This window comes from Triticum aestivum, chromosome 3D (genome assembly GCF_018294505.1).
Source record: "Triticum aestivum cultivar Chinese Spring chromosome 3D, IWGSC CS RefSeq v2.1, whole genome shotgun sequence".
Lineage (NCBI taxonomy): Eukaryota > Viridiplantae > Streptophyta > Magnoliopsida > Poales > Poaceae > Triticum > Triticum aestivum.
In genome coordinates this window covers 614,120,174-614,138,560 of record NC_057802.1, presented here as the reverse complement: position 1 = coordinate 614,138,560, position 18,387 = coordinate 614,120,174, and positions in this window count along the sequence as shown.

Sequence of the window (18,387 nt, the reverse complement as noted above, 5' to 3'; positions counted from 1 at the left end):
ACCTCTTTTCGAGCCATACCCTTGTTCTATTGCCCCATCTGCCATGTCGCTGCATGTGGATCTTTTTCCACTCCACCATCTTTCTAATTTGCTATCCTCGGATCTGCTGGTCACGCAGACGAAAACCTTAATTTCACTATTAAAGGAAACCCTACTTCATGCAGACTAATCCATGTTTGGGTTGAATAAGGAAAGGAAGGGAGACTGTACTGTCCAAGAGAGTAGGCATCGAACCCGCATCTAGGTTGAGAAGGGGAAAATCAGTAGCTAAGGAACGAGTCTCGTGTCTCTTGGTTGAAGAAGGGTAGAAAGGCATGACAACGCAATAGAGAATGACCAGGTCAATCGGTTTGTTGTCCTCACATAGGGAAAAGGTGGCTAAATATAACAAAAATGGGACGTAATCCACATATGCTGCCTGGATATTTGTTGCTCTGGGCAACCATACCTCCCTCACCACTCTATGCGTCCGTGGAGGTACATCGTACTGGTGCGCCCACTGTCCGAATGGGCCTCGCATGCTCTTAGTCTAACTTCTTTGCAGTTAGTATAACGCCAGCAGTCAAGTCAAGCAATGCTACTGCTAAAGTGATGCCACATTTAACTAATGCCGCATTCAGTCTAATGCCACCGATAAATTTAAGCAATGCCATTTAATGTCACTGGATTATTTTAGGGTTAGCTGTTGATTGTGGATGTATTAAAGATTTTTCAACTAAGGCATTCTAATGATGTTGCACAACCAGTATACGAACGATGAAACTTGTTACTACCTTCAGATTTTTGCACTGTTAATGCTTATAGATTACATACCTCACTTTCATGAGATAAGTTAATTTTTTTGTACAGTGTCACCAAAATGCCAAGGCGCTGATGTCATTTTATTTTGGTTAAACTGCACAAAAAATTATGAAGACAAGAGGAAAGGTTAAGAGTGGGCACCTCCTCCTCCGGCTGTTCTCTTGATTCGTTCAATCAAGTTTTTATGTTTGGTCGATTATCAAGATTGGTATAGCAATTTTTAAGGTCCCCCCGAGTTCGAAATGATATTTACCTTGGAGATACATGGTTTGCAATTTTTTTATACTGTCATTAGTTAATAATGCTAGTTACCTTCAGACTTTTGTATTTGGTTTAATGCTCATGCACAGCTAGTATACCAATGCTGAAATGTGTTACCTTTACATTTTGTATTGTTAATTCTTATAGAAATCTTCCAGTGCCAGAGTTTATTGAAATCTGTTCAGTAAAACCATTGTAGTGTACCCTGTAATAAAATAACTACTCTACTGTTGCACTAGCCACTGGATTAGTGTATATTTGTAGTATTTGAAATTTCGAATGGTGTTGCATTAGCGTATGGACATAAATAAAGGGTGGCAAGCTTTCCCAGATATGCGCTCGAGAAAACTACTACCTGTTTTTCTAAATACTAGTAGACGTTTGGGTACTTTAAACTGAACCGCAAAAACCTCTTATATTAAGGAACAGAGGGTGTAGAGTTCACTCAAATTATCCCGGTAAAGCTAGTCACACCTTTGTTAAAATTAATGTTCATTATGTTATCGGAGGAGGTCTGTAAGTTTGTCTCTAATGCCGGTCGACTACATACCTGACATCATGATGTAATGTTAAGTCATTTCCTTTTGTACAGTGTCACTGAAGTGTCAAGGCGGTGATGGCATTTTATTTTAGTTGAATTGCACAAAATATGCTTAAAAGAAGAGGAAAGGTCAGGAATCGATCATTCTTTCAGAAAGAACTATATATGCCTTTCTGACATCAGCCTCTGTTGCCTTATTTATTCCTTCAAAAAGGTGGTTAGAAACAGTCGTGCTACCTTTTCCCATTAAGAAATTGGAATGCTTATATTTGTGAGTCTATGCTTCAACTAGGGCCACTTTTATAGTAATCACACTTTCAATGTCTATGCAAACAGGGATGCTCGAGTTTAGTGGAACTGCACAAAAAGTCCAACTGGTTCAACATTAGGAGCATGTTTTCTCCCAAACCTTTATATCCAATTGGTGGCACTATGAGCTGTTCATTAAGAAGGTACATGGTTTGCTACTATCTTGCTACTCTTTTTGTACTGTCATTAGATAGTAATACTAGTGGTTTGCATGTGAATTTATTGGCAGGGTGGACCTACATTGGAGGTGCAGGACATGATTCAATGACTGGATGCTCAATTTCGGTTGTATCGATTTCACCTCTTCCATCACTGCGAACATGGATATCCTTGGTCTGATGAAGAATAGGCGCTATATTTCTGCTCTGAACAAGCAAATCAATTCAATATGAAATTTTCCAGGGCAAAACATGACTGTATCAAATTGTCCAGTGCAAAACATGACAGATCTAAGCGGAAGAGACATGTTTAAACCAAAAATACAAGGTGGGGTATATGTTTACTAGCTGCTTGATATTTGTGCAGACAGAGATGTCTGCCCGTTGCTATTTAGCAAACACACAAAGTGACCGCAATTTTGGTTGAACTGCACAAGAGAATAGTATAGTCACTGCATGCAGTGCCATTTGAAAATAGACACAGAAAGATTGGATGGTCACTTCATGGACTGCAGAAAAGTAGTACTGTACTATTTATTGGCCAACACTAGATGCTTCATTGCTTTGGTCTGATTATACAATGGGCATCATTTTGCCTAAGTTAAAGTTTGTATTCCAAAAATAGTCTTGCCGTGTGATCAAGAGAAGACCAAATCATATTGCAGTGGATGTTCCTCCATCATGTGTGGTTCATTCCCATGGTTCCAGCTGTTGGTGAAACCACTTACATTTGCAAGAGGAATTGTAGACTTCACAAACAAATTTGTCATTCAGTCTGTACTGAATGTTGGCCAAGAGAAGCATCCATGTTAGTAGGAAGAACATATGTTTTTTCTAGATCTTTGCTTTTGGAGCTACATATTTGTATATGATCTGTGAATCATTGAGATGCATTAACATGTTGATCTTATGTATGGGAATCGTACTGGTTGGTTTTAGTTGTGGCTGATCTTTGCTTTTGGAGCTACATATTTGTATATTATCTGTGAATCATTGAGATACATTAACAGTTCCTTATATCTGTTCGCTCAGTGTTTACAAGTTACCGATCGATCACTAGCTAGCCTACTAATGCGCTCCTGGCTGTTTTAGTTGCGACGCAAGATCCGAAGTGGCAGTTTTTTGAATAGAAATGCCTACCTCTGAAGAAACTGACAAGCTGCTCTGAAAAAAATGCCATGCGAATCTGAAGAAACTGTTAGCAAAAACGTTCGCAAATGCCTTATCTCCCAGCTAAAGTTCATCAATAATGCCCTTGGCTGCGACTCGTTGCATGCTGCTCCGCGTACTGGCTGCGAGCGATTTTGAGTGCCCGCATGCAGCCGGCCGTAATTAAGGCAGCTAACTGATGCGAAAAAAGATGCGCTTTAATTGTTGCGGGCCTTTTAAATCCGTGGAATCATTATTGACAAGGAGGGAGATGATTCGAGTGCAGTCGTTTGACCGTAAGGCCGGCGTGCGACCCAGCACGGACGGGACGGGACGACACAGTCAGAATTTCAGTTTCTCTAGTTTTCCACGGCAAGCTGGCGCGCTAAGCCATGCCTGCTTCATTATGCATTGAATTCCGATGACCGTCGCGCTACCTTCCGCTTATAAATACTGTTTCTCGGCCTTCTATGGGGGCACCGTGACCCAACTCGCCCTATCCTCATAAGCCCCCACCGGCCCGACGTTGCTCGCCACTTATCCTCGCTCTCGCCACGTCCGCCATGCCCCCGCCCGTCCGCGATAGGCGTGGCCGGAGGCGGTCACCGCCAGAACTAGTGTTCGGTTTTTCACCGGAAGGCAGACGGAGGGAGGAGGCATTCTATTGGTCTTTATATGGCAATGCGGAGATCGAGGACTTGTTGGAACGCGACCGCCTGGCGGAGGAGCAGGAGTTGTTGGAGCGTGACCGCTTGGCGGATAAGCAGCGTATCGCCGATTTGCGCCGCCAGCGGGACATGGAGCAGCAGCGCACCGACGCTCTGAGTCGCGAGCAGAGCGCCCGCATGTGGGCCGACTACGTGGAGGCCGGCGCCCGACAAATAGCCCTGGAGGCTGTCGGGCACGCACGCGTTCGCGACGCCAATTGTACTACCAGCTCATCAAGTGGGTTTCCCGCTTAGAAGCCGAAGCTTCGGTGGACCACGCCGGCATGGAAAGGGCCAACGCGCGCGAGCAACGCGCCCTATCGCACCTCTGGCAAGTCCGAGGCGAGGCGGAGGACGCCGGTGCCGGCGTTTAGCGTGTACCGCAGATGGCGGCCGACATCGTCTAGTTAGCTAAGAGTAAGTTAGTACTTGTATGCTACTAGAGTATTAGTGGAAGTAGATAGTTAACTTGGCTATGATGGTTGTCAACGTGGAAGTTCAGTACTCTATATGTGGATCAGACCTGTTACTTTGCTCTGAATGTTGAAATTTCCGTTTGAACATATGGAATGGGCTGTTATTTTTTTAAATGGGTTGTATTTGTCCTCCACGGGTTTAGAGGCTGACTTGTGGGCCTACCAAGTTGACGCGTACACAACCAGGAGATGATTGTACGTGGAGAGGATGACAGCAGGGACCCGCCAAGGTCATGGCAGTACGCAAGCAAAGTGCCTCCTTATTTCAATCCAATAAAAAAATGGCTCCTCGTAATGGATTTCTGACATCTGGGTCCCATGCCACTGTCAACGTAGTCAATAAACGAGAGAGTTGCACAACGAGCGGCTGACATCAGGGACCTAGCAGCTCGCCCAGTTATTTTTGTTTTGGGTTAATTTAATAAATGCCACTCCAAATCTGGTGTTTCTGAGAAATGCCATTGCAATTTCCAAACTTTGAAAAATGCCATTTCATGCCATCCCCAGTGGCATTTTTCGAAGTCTGTAGTGGCGTTTTTCAAAGTTTGCAAATTGCAGTGGCGTTTTCCAAAGTTTGCAAAAATTGCAGTGACATTTTTCAAAGTTTGGAAATTGCAGTGGCATTTTTATGAATCGCCATATTTGTTGTGGCATTTATCTAATTTGTTTTTGAGACGGAATCAGGGTGTCAACTGGGCTGTGCGGGGCAGTCTGGCATGTCTAGACAGCCTTCTCTTTTATGTTTACCACAGACCAGCCAGTAGTTTTTTTTTCTTTCTGAAAATGGTTAGCCCAATTTTTTTGTGATTTGCCAAGTAAGTCGCTTTGTCAGGCCTATTTGGCTGCAAATCTTTCAAGACGAGGAGAGCTTCATTCGGCTGGACGAGAAAATGGCCTATCAGTAATGAGAAATGGGCTGTACATTTTTAAAACACATCAAACCGGCAATTACTTTCAAATCTCTTTTTTTCATTTCAAAATTTTAAATTGCATTAATTTTTATGCGTGGACAATTTGTTGGATTTTATATTGATATACATTTATTTTTAAAACAGTTTGAATGTGACTCGAAATTTCGGGATTAAAAACAATTCGGACCGCACCGAAATATGCAACATTTCGTATAATTTTTTAACCGTGGCCACAATATGGGCTATAATGCTAACAAAAAGAATATGGGCTCCAAAAAACCTTCAGAATTAGCAAATGGGCTGTAAATTATTAGAAATAATGGCAGATGGATTGTATGCTGTTTTCCACAGATTTGAGGCTTTCCTAAAGAAAAGGTTGACGCACAAGCAGTGACTGTTGGATGTCCATCCAACGGCCGTCTTGCTTCTTCAATCTCTGCTCTTCCTGCTCCAGCCGCTCAAACAAGCGCCGGCGGGACTGCCTGCTCCCTCCTCCCCGCGGCCGGCTGTGCTGCCGCGCAGGCTTCACTGCCCCACCGTACTCCCATCGCTGGCCTAGCCATCCCTCTACTCACCCACACCTGTTGTTATTCTCCGGCGACGGCAGACGAACCAGTAAACCCTCGTATAGTCGTACTCCCCTCCGCGTGGGAAACAACTGCCGAGTCTTCCCTGCCTCTGTGTCGTTCCCTTCCTAGGCCTCGCCGTCGTCCACCACCCTGGTGCTCCCGGCGCGGCCTGGTCAACATGGTCAACGACCGACATGCATCTGAAGTGGACTATACGTGGAGAGGCTGACAGCTGGGTCCACGGTCGCACGCAAGGAAATGCCTCCTTATTACGCGCAAAATAATGATTCCTCCACCTGACATCTGGGACCCACCGAAAGGGCCTCTGTATTTCGCGAAAAAAAACGTTACCGCCGCTGACAGCTCGGACCCACCAGCTATATCTTCGCACGCAAGGAAGTGCGTCCTTATTACGCACAAAAAATGAATACTCCCCTGCTAGCTGGGACCCAGTGTAGTGGCAGGCTGACTTGTGGGCCTACTAAGTTGACGGGACGGAGGGCTTTGTCAACTTAGTCAATATGCACGTCTAGCTCACCGTATGATGTCCATCCAACGGCCGTAGTGCTTCTTCAACCTCTGGTCTTGTTGCTCCAGCCGCCCAAAGCAGCGCCAGTCGTGCTGCATGCTCCTGCCTCCCATGGCCGGCTGTGCTGCCGCGGAGAACTCACCGCCCCCTACTATTCCCACCGCTGGCCAGGCCCTGCGGCGATGGCAGCCTCACACCGCAGCCGAACCCGTGAACCCTCGTACTCCTCTCCCTATTTGGTCAAATACCTAACGAAAAATTATGATTTTCCTTGGGCTTCCACTGCCGCGTCTTCCCCGGCTCCGCGTCATCCCCTTCCTAGGCCTCGCCGTCGTCCATTGCCCTGGTGCTCTCGGCGCGGCGTGGTCAACGTGGTCAAGGAACGGCTTCCATCAGACGTGAACTGTACATGGAGAGGCTGACAGCTGGGTCCACAGCCGCAGCAAGGAAGTGCCTCCTTATTACGCGCAAAATAATTATTCCTCCACCTGACAGCGGGGACCCACCGGACGGGCCACCGTATTTCGCAAAAAAAACTTTCCCCCCTGACTGCAGGGACCCACCAGCTACATCTTCGCACGCAAGGAAGTGCGTCCGGGCAAAAAAACGATTCGCCCCCTGACTGCTGGGACCCACCAGCTACATCTTCGCAGGCAAGGAAGTGCCTGACATTCGGGACCCACCTGGTCGAAGCGTACGTAGCATTGTCATTCTGGTCTCGAACGTGTACATACATACTGGTCGATGTAGAGGCGCGCACGTGTCGTAGTAGAGGCACGCACGTAGCATGTACACGTACGTACAGCGGCCAGTGTGCAAGAAAGAAAATACGGCCACGTACGTACATACGGGCAGGGTCTCGAACGCTAACTCGCGCATACGTACGGCCAGGGCTTGCGTACATGGCTGGGTCGGAACGGAGAAACAGCGTCGTCGTCGTGTTCATGGGGAGCCAACCGGCTGGGTCGGAACGGAATGCGTCGTCGTGTTCGTCGGGAGGGCTTGGACGGAACAACCGATGGAAACGAGGCCTGGCGTACCGCAGAACGGAGGAAACAGCCTTGTGTTCGACCGGCCACGTTTGAAACGGGATCCTGTTCATCGGGAGGGGTCTGACATACCGCAAAATGGAGGAAACTGACCTCCTACGGTCGAAACGGGGGTCCTGTTGATCGGGAGGGGTGTGGCGTACCGCAAAACGGAGGAAACGGACTTGTGTTGGAGCGCTACGGTCGAAACGGGGGTCCTGTTCATCGGGAGGGGTGTGGCGTACCGCAAAACGGGACTCCACGGGATACTGTTCATCTCCACCGTCGACCTCCTCCAGCCTCCATGGGCTACCGTCGACCTCCTCCAGCCTCCATGGGCTACCGTCGACCTCCTCCAGCCTCCATGGGCTACCGTCGACCTCCCACCGTAACCGGGAACTCCCCGAATTCCCCCCCCCCTCGCTTCTACCACGGTTTTTTCCGTCATGGACGGCCCAAAGAATGTCATGCAGCTGCGTCTCCGGCCCGCCCAGGACGAAAAGCCCATTTTCTGTCATGATTTTTTGTCATAGAAGTAGGAGCCCACCACATCTATGATGATACCGAGTTTTGTCACAATTATCGTCATAGAAGTGTCATATGTATGACAGAAAAAAAATTCGTTCGGCCCAAAATGTCACGGATGTGTCTTTTTTTTGTAGTGTATCATCTTGTTGAAGACTTCACTTAGATTGTTCACAACTAAATCTGTTTTGCAAGTATGATCCATAGCAAACCTAGCCCAAGTAGAGACCTCAATTTTTTTGAGCCATTTCCAAGCATCCTCAAACTGTGCTTTCAGCTCTGCCATGCTAGTTCATGCCCATGATTAGTGTAGGAGTAGCTAGCCTTGTCAATATACTTCTTTAGTTCCTGGCCTCTAAATCCAGCAGATTGAAAATTTGCATATATGTGCCTAAGACAATACCTTTGAGGTGAATCAGGGAATACCTCATTTATTGCCTTAAGCAAGCCCTGCACATTCACAAATTATTAATACAATTGAAAAAATGAAATAATTAAAAAAAGTAATAACATAAATTGCTCAATGAAATTCTTCCCAACCTTTTGCCTGTCAGACATGATAGTGTATGTTCCAAATTTGTTGCCACTGCCAATGCAACATCTCAATTGAGTTAAAAACCAATTCCAACTTTCACCATCTTCCTTGTCAACCACACCAAAAGCTATAGGATAAATATTGTTGTTTCCATCCCTTCCTGTGGCTGCAAGAATTTGCTGTCCAGTGGTTAACTTGATGAAGCATCCATCAAGACCTATAAATGGTCTGCAACCATTAAGGAAACCTTCCTTTGAAGCTGCTAAACAATAGAACATATACTTGAATCTAGGAGTAGGTGATGGGTTCTCTGGATCTTCAAATGTTGTTACTATACACCTGCTACCTGGGTTTGTGTCAAGAACTGCTTGAAGATAATCCCTGAGCCTCAAGTACTGCTGCTTGTGGTCACCTTGAACTACATCAACAGCCTTCCTCCTTGCCCTATATGCCATACTTCTTGATACATCCACTGAAAACTTAGTCTTGGTCTTCTTAATTAATGCATCCACAGGAGATCTAATGTCTTCTCTCAATGCTGCCTCTACTGACCTTGACATCCACTTAGTAGTAACCTTTGTGGACTCTGCACATGCTCCACAAGTGTGCAACATATCACACTTCTTGATGCAGAATGCTTTTTCATGAGCTAACTTAGAGGCACATATATAAAAATCACATCCCTGGGCGGCTCTCTCTGAGCACCAAACAATAATCCTATCTGGGGCATTTCTGTGGTATTGAAAATTCCTCAAAGTCCTAATGTGAAAATCCCTAAGTGCATCTCTGAACTCATACATAGTGGTGAAGCACAAGCCCTTACAGAACTGTTTTACTGGTCCTTGAAGTTTGTGATCATACCATATCCTGTCTTTCAACTTCTTATTCCTTCTCTTCCTACCACTTGGTAGTTTATAGGATCCTTCAGGCTCATCTTCTTCATCACTGATGTCATAATCACCAGGGAAACTTTTTTCATCTGCTTCAGGGAACCAATCTGCTTTCTCCATTTTCTCAACCTCATGGTGGGATCTACTAGTTGGACCAGGTTTTCTCACTACCTTCAGTTTCTGTACCACAGCTGTATCTTGTTTTGCAGCTTCATCTTCAGAGGAATACTGAAAATCCACATTGTTCCCATCTGAACCTGAATTTGCAGCTTCATCATCAGAAACAAATTCAGACACATCAGTGTCACCTTCAAAATGGTTAAGGTCAGCCTCTCTCTGCACCATGCTTTTCTTTAGCTCTTCCTTTCTGTCCATGCTTATATCCACCACCTTAGTGCAACTTTGTTGAGTGTTAATGCAATGTTCAGCAAAATAACTATCTCTGTTTTCATGATTTTCATCTGCATTACATTCCTCAAGAGATCCCACTACTCTTATGTTCAGAAACTTTTCATTATGAGAGTGTGCCAACATCTGCTGCACATCATCTTCACAGCATATTTTATCAAAACCTTCTAATCCTTTCTCCTCATCAAATACATAGTACATATAATCATCAGCCACAAAGCCCTCACTCCCAATAAGAGAAAGAATTGTCAAATATGATATGTCTGACTCGTATAAATTTCGAACCACAGATTCTCTGGCATTGAAATGGAACCAAATTGACCACTTTGGGTCATCAATTCTGAAAATTATAAAATGAAATACCTTTATTAACTGAAAACAGGATAACTGAACCTAACTAGGCACAATATTGAGTTTCTGTCAAACTGCTTTTTTCAGTTTCTTACACAACAAAGTATGCACAATACTAACAATTTCCAAGGTCACCATAACTGAATCTAACCATGCAAGAAACTAGCCTAATTTACTGATTCTCTGAATCTCTGAATCTCACAACCATGCAAAAAACTATGTCGTACCTGCCGCCGCCCGCAGAACGAGGAAGCTTCCGCCGACCTTGAGCTCTGCTTCTTGTCGTCGACGATGGTCGCGCCGGCGCCGACCAATCCAACCTCTGCCGCGCGCCGCCAGCGGAAGGATTAGATTCGAACTGAGAAGGCTGCCGCGCCGCGCTGCCGCCCGGAGGTATGCCTGAATCGCCGCCGGAGTTTGCATCCACAGCCGCCATGGCTGGCGACGGCTAGGGCTAGGGAGGAGCTCGGGGGAGAGTGAGAGAGCTGGTGGGGAATGGGGAACCGGCCGGCCAGGTCTGACCTGGTGCGACCAGGTGCGACCGACGAGCGGCTCTAACGGCCCCACGCACGCGCCGTTAGCTGTTAGGCGGGCCGCCCGCCTGGCAAGTGGGCCACTAACGTCAGAATCGCTGTCAAAATGGTCAAAACCACCATTCAGTCAACCTGGTAGTTTTTAGTCACGTTTTTACGCTTTTTTGGTAGTTTTCGGCCACTTTTAAAAAAGTGGTATTTCCGTGGGACGCGAACCCCTAAACTGGTAGTTTTTTTGTCAAACACTCTAATTATTCAGGTTGATGTGCCAGCAAACCAACCATCCGAAACGAAACACATAACTGTAGGCTGGAATATTATTCATCGGGAAGGGAAGCGGCTTTTCTGATCTCGAGCTCATGTGATCTTGGTGAACAGTAAAATAAAAAAAATTGAAGAAAAAATTCTGATTTTTTTGTGTGTGAAACATTGACGAAAGTTTTGTTAGCTTGCCAAATTTAATCACCAGATGACATTCGTGGAAAATATGGTAAAAAACAAAGTCAATGCTCCAAAATGTTATTTTCAAACGCATTTTGGAGCATCATTTTTGTTTTTTTAGCACATTTTCCACGAATGTGATTTCATGATGAAATTTGGCAAGCTATCTAAACATTTGTCGTTGTTTCACAAAAGAAGTTCAGATTTTTTTATTTTTTTTCATTTTCTTTTGATTTTACTGCTCACCCAAGCTCACGTGAGCTCGGGATTAGAACAACACTTTCGAACTATAACAGAATCCTTACTTATATAGATGCATCGATCACATCTCTACGCATTTGGCCATGGGATCACCGGTCTCTCCAGTGAAAATTTGATTGCTAGATCAAAAATGTGATTGAGCATTGGAATCAGAGAAAAGCTCTCACGTCTCTGTTCTTGCTTGTTTCTGGGGTGATCTGGAAAGAGCATAATGAAGGGTTTTTCTTAACACCGCCATCACGATGATGATTGTCACCGTGAAGATCAAAGAGGAGGTACATCTTTGGGCTCTTTCTGGTGCCACCCATTTGAGTATTGTAACGTCATGAGAGTAGTTCTTTGTTCCCCACTCTGCAGTTATTGGTCTAAAACCTTCTCACTTAATCCCAAAATGGTGACTTCGTTGGGAGGAGACATTTCCGCTGACTACGAGGTGTATGTGGTGACTTCGTCAATCCCAAAATATTGTGCCGGCTCACTATCTCGGAGGTGCTTCTAAGTTATAGTATGCATTCATAAGGGCATCTCCAACGCCGACCTTGAAACCGCCCGCATATGTTCGGACCGCGTAAGCCATCCAACACGGGCCTGTATCAGTCCGCCAAGCGCTCCGGCCGTGTTTTCTCCTGCAAATTGGAGACAAAGTGTGTGTGTGGGGTGGGGTGGGGTGGGGTGGGGGGGTTGCGCGAGTCCGGCCAACAGACATGTAGGACTCCGACACCCCCGGCCCACCCAATTCCACCTCCTGGTCCCATTTCCTTACACTCCGCCCCTTCTTCCCTTTGCTTTCCATCCGCGCCCTCCACCTCCGCCACCGCTGATGTACGTCTCGGCCGCCACCGAGGCATTGTCGGACGTCCGCAACCGGCACCGACACGCTCGCTCACCTCTATGACAGTGCTATCCACCCTCGAGTCGTTTGTACCCAGGTACACTCCGCCCCTTGTAGACGACCTGCATGGCAGACACCACGCTGGGCGAATTTACCCTACGGGCACCCTGGGCACGTGCCCGGGCCCCATCCCGTTGATTTTTTTTGAACTATAGCGAACCTTCCTAGGCATCGTATGCGTAAAAAACGCTCAAAAACACGAAAATACGATGGAAAGTACGTAAACTTCTCTAACTGGGCTAGTCTGGGCGTTTTTTCTGCAGTTTGGGCCTTACTCATATCAGCAACTAAGCAATCACATGGGCCACAACAGCCAGTAGACCTTGTTTGCCTGATCGATCCATGTATGGACTGAAGCAGAATCAACCGATGCCTGTTTCGTTTTTGTGCGCAGGAACGCGAGATCGGAGTCGCGACCTTACCATCTGCTGCGCGGCTGCGCCTCCGACGCGGCGAGGGCGCGAGGCAGACTGTCGCCTGACGGAACCCGGCAGCCAGACTAACATCGCCCAACAAGATTGCAAAAGAGATCAGCGATGACTCGTGGCCAGGCCTCGGCTATGACTCCGGCGGGCGACGGTCAAGATCGGAAGCGCAAGCGCGGGCGCCACGGCGGCGAATCCTCGGGTACCACCAGTGATAATTAAACTCCGGCTCGATCGGACGTTGGGTCGTCACCGTCGACACTAGTGATACGAGCAGCGGCAGCGAGCGCTCAACCCGTTGAAGGCCATGACCAAGAGAAATACAGTAGCAGAGCGCCAACAATTAGGGCTAAAGGCAAGTGGCTACTAGGCGAGTTATTTGATTTGGTATTGTATTCAAATTTTATTTACTTCTTTGATCTATAAAACATCAGTTTGTATATTGCACATCATATTTATCCAAATATATGATACTGATCGTGTTTGATAGAGCAAAGTAAATTTTAGCTTACGAGGTGCCCGGGCTTTGGCAATTCGCTGGCTCCGCCACTGCTCGGCAGGTGTTTGGGCAAATGCCATTGAGCTCATTTTCGAACGCTATGTCATTTTTAGAGTACGAAGGATGACGAGCTACTCGACCATTGAGGATGAGTTGTTGTGCGATGCGTGGTTTCCCGTATCCACGGATTTCGTAGGCAGGAACAGAGAGGGGACCTTCTGGCAGCAAGTGCGTGAATCATTTCACACACGAAAGCAGATTGCACCCTACGAAATATACATCATTCAACAACGCAATTTCAGGTCGTTATCGTATCGACGATATGCTATGCAGACCAGCTACCAGCGTCACCAAGTTTTATAACATGGTTCGTCAGTTGGAGGCAAGGTGGCCATTGCACGCGGTAGAGGACGAGATCGTAAGTTTTGCTTCCTCTTGCTCAATTTGTTGATTGATTCGTTCACTGAATGTTGGTGTACACATTATGTCGCCGGTACGCGCTGCCATGATGTACCACAGGATAGGGGGGCGACCATTTACATACACACACAGTTGGATGAAGCTGAAGATGAAGTATGTGTGGGATGGCATGATCCGTTGATGAAAAACTTGTTGGATATCCGATTAATTTAGTCGAATTTAAGACATTGTTGTACTAAACTTAATTTGCATGCTATGTATGAATGATTTATGCTATTTTCTATCCGAACTTTGAAGAATATTGGCCAGTTTGCATGAGTTTCATCCGATTAGTTCAAATGCTGGTTTAAATGTATGCGGGCAATGTTAGATGGCGGCTTTCCACATTCGTATCCGTGGACTGTTTTGCCCCGTCCGCGGAAGTATGCGGAGGAAAATTTACGGGTTACCATTATAGATGCCCTAAGGGTGAAATATATGTCTGTGTATGAGAGCATGTGCGATTATACTGTGTCTGACGCGTGGGCCCTGGCAGCCGGGGCAGGCGGCTGGCTGGTGGTTTCGAATCCGCTCCCCCACCGGCGCACTGCGGCCGTTGGATCCGAGTTTCAGGAGATTGGACGGTTGATGAGACGCGAGCTGGGCAGCTGATTAATTTTGTTCTTTGTTGTGGTTAACAAGTTGGGCAGCTGATTAAAGCGTGTTGATTAATGGGGATCATGATTAGTTGGGGGTGTGCGTGAGCCGCTGATTGGGAGCGGATCGGCTGCGACGATGCTCCGCATGTGAGCGCCTGCTGCTTTCCTTTCTTGGCGCGCAACACTGGTAGAAGCCAGAGGACATTCATCGTCCCGATCCTTTCGTTTTCGTGGCACACAAGACAAGCTGCTGCTACACGTGAATTGTAAACCCATTTTACCGACAACATTTGGAACGGTCTTCCGACTGGTGAAAACGTTCGTGCCTTAGAGCCCGTTCAGAATTCCGCTCGCTCCGCAAAATCCACGGAGCTGCAGAGCAAGGAAACCGCAGCTCCACGAGTTTCAACAGCAACTCCCCCGCTCCAAGAGTGGAGTCGTGGAGTGGACGCCCTCCCAACAGGGTCTTAGTACAAAAAGAAAAATCCTGACAAATAGGAACACATCGATATCAAGATGATGCCAGATACACCCCCGACCGACACAATACCAAGTAGGCGAAACACCGAGGATGCATGGTAGAGGTTAAAATCTCATGCTTGACGCCGCATGTATCTATTTTCAGGTGGACTATTTGTTCAATGTGAGGCGATGCTCCCGCCGGTATCGGTGATTAGGTTCCTTGTGGTGAAATCGGCACACGAGGGTTCAAGCCCGAGACATGGCAGTGTCGTTCGCATTTCTTTGGAATTTATGTTAGGCCTTTCGGTGATGTTCGTTCAGTGGAAGGAGACTTCCCCGTTGACTACGAGGCATATGTGATGATTTTGTGAAACTCAAGATGTTGTATTGGCTCGATATATCGAAGATGCTTATAGGAGCAGGGTGTGCGTGCGAGCCTTCATAGAAGAGAAGTGTATGTGCGTGTATGTAAACGCCTGCGATTGTACTATGTTAAAAAAGGTACGGTGCATCATTTCCCATGACAGTTTTCCAGCCTCCAAATGGAGAAGAAATAATGCTGATTTTACAAATCTTGTGATCTCGTTAAACAACAATTGTAGCTAACACATGCACCACCTGTCAGGATCGGATCGATGGCCATGACAATCGGACGCGTGCACACGAAACACCAGATGAGCCAAACCAGCTTGCCATGGCAGGGAGAAATTATTGCCCAAGTAATGTCGATCGCCAACGGATCACTCATAGCGCAGTCACGCATGAGCAGGACCACAACTTAGCAGGTGGACGAGAACCCGCCGTGCTTCTTGCAAAACTAGTGATGTTCGTTCATCTTGATCTCTCTTCCCTTTCTGCCCATTAATCAACTGCTGCCCGTGCTACCGGTCCCGACCGTTTGCTTGTCTTGGAGATCCGGGTATCTCCATTTCCTAGGCTAATTTATCCAAGAGCATATCCGGCTGGACCATGAAGGATGCTCCTAGTTGTTTCCAGTTGCACATGCGGCTTAATTTAACCTTTTTTTATGTTCCTATTTTTGCATATAGGCTCAAAAATCACACAAACTCAGTTGGACTCGTCTTAGAACACCACGAAAAAAAACTCGTATTAGGGCCTTTTTGATTCATCGGATTCTAAAAACGTGGGAACAGAAAAAACATAGGATTGAAATGCCATGCCCATCTCACTTCTACAAGATTTTGGGTTGTTTGATTGCATCATAGAAAAGCAAGTGATTCTTCAAAGAGGTTTGAGTGGATGCTAGAAATTCTATGGAAAGTAGTACAAAGAATTCTTTAGGAAAAAAAATCCTACATGACTCAATCCTATGAATCAAAGAACTCTCTAAGGCCTCCTTTCGTTCATAAGATAGGAATACTGCAGAAATAGAAATACCATAGAAAGTGAGATAGCATGTATCTCAATCCCATAGGAAAAGAGGTGTCATTTGATTCATAGGATAATAATTTTTTCATTGAGTCTTGACTATTTTCTTTTAAATGTGAAAGATTGATTTCTATCCTACATAAAAATAGAAATACATTCCTAGAAACCAAAGTGCGCCAAAGGAATTTTTCCTACAAAATTTCTATCTGTTAGAATTCCTGTAAACTAAAAGAAGCCTAAAATTCCTATGAAAATCTTTTGGTATATGCGTGGATATGTATGGACGATAATTGCTATCAATTTCAATTAATTTTCATCCGTAGCCATCATGATGCATGTCAGTAGGAGTACTTCACTAGCTAGCTTATGATAGGGCATCGATTATCATGCATGCATGTAACGGACCAACGAACGTGGTGTTTGATTACTGTCCTCGCGACGATTAAACCTACCTCGGCCGTACGTACTAAGGAACTGATTAACGATGGCCCCTCCCCGATTATATATTACTGTAGTAGCTTGTCTATCCTTCCCGGTAGCTGCTACTAGGTGTACTTTCAAAATTTTGGTTTGCTTTTACACAGCCGAAAGCAAATTAAAGGCATCCTAAAAAAGCAAATTAAAGGCATAATGATAATCAGAAGGACTTTGCAAACTAAAAGCATAGAGTAATAACAATCACAAGGACTTTGCAAATTAAAGACATAATAACAATCACAAGGACTTTGTTTTCTACAGAACATAATGCGTCTAGTAGTAGTACTGTAATAGGTACCAACCATTTTGCCATCACACCCCCTTTTCCGGCGTGCACCTTCTCTGGAGCCTGCGAAAAATAGATCATCTCAAGGCATGCATGCATGAAAAAAAAGACTGATATTAGTAGTAAATAACCTCCCTCTTTTAAAAGAATATACAAATGAATTTATAAGATGTCAGTATTTCTCAAAACACATAAAGTTAGTACACATGTAACACAACAAAATGAGAGTTGTATCATCTACAAATATTTGAACACATGTAATTGATGCATGCATTTACATTTTAACATAACAAATATTTACTATTTTAACTTTTTTTCTTTTATAATTTCTTTCTCCCGTATGTATTCTTTGATTTTGTCATCAATTGCTAAATTCTACATCAACACCAATTGACCTATAATATCAATACAAATTATAACATGCGCTACATGAAGAAAATAAAAAGAAAACATATATATCATCCATAATTTTTTAGAAAAGGAGGATGCACCCCCGGCTTCTGCATCTGGGTGATGCATGCGGCCATTTTATTTATTATTCACAAAGATCTTACAAAATAATACAACAGTAAGCCCGAAGCCACCATCTAGACGACATCTGTCGCTACTCCTATCCTCTTGATGAAGGGGTGTCGAATGTTCGGGCCAAATACCAAACAGACATCACACCAAATCCTAACATCTAAAGCCGGATGCCCTATCCAAGCCACATAGGCGGGACTGGGTAACACTCCGGTCCGGTGCACTCTCAGTGATTACACGCACACGCTGCAAGGGCCGTCACCTCCGTCTTCCATCGATCCATCTTCGAAGCATATACTGACGTATCGACCTTGTCAGGCCTCTCTGCCATCGACGCCACCACGACGCCAGACAACGTCAGCCTCCTGCGCGTGTCCATCGCCACATATCTGACGCCGAGCCTCCATTGCTCCACGCCGCCGAGAACCGCCGCCATGAATATGTAGAAATAAATACCGCTCCACCGAAGAAGCCGTCCGCTGGTCCTTCGAGCCCGAGTGCATCTCCAAGAATGCCACCCCCAAGGGGGTAACGACACATGATTGCCGCCATCATCTGATCAACTGATTTAGGGTTTCCCCCAGAGGTATTGGGTGGGGTTGGGAGCTTCACTTCAATGATCCCTTCATGAAGGAAACGATGATAAGGGCATCGTCATCACCGGCTCCGGCCATCGATCGAAGACCAGGTTTTCACCCGGATCCGTCCCAAGAAATCCACCCGACAACCTATTCACTGTCTCGATCGCCTTCAAATCCCCAGATCTAGCCGCCTAGATCCGGCGACCAACCGCAACAGCAGTGCCACCGTAGGAGTCATATTGCTAATGAAGTTCACATCCATATCATATTCATACAATCTATCCATATATCAAATTGCAATCAATAGCTATACTTGCTAGCTATATCGATCTCTTCGGTCCAAAATATTACCGATTTTAATGTAATTATAGATCCCACACAGATGCATGCATGTATCAAAATATCATCGATTG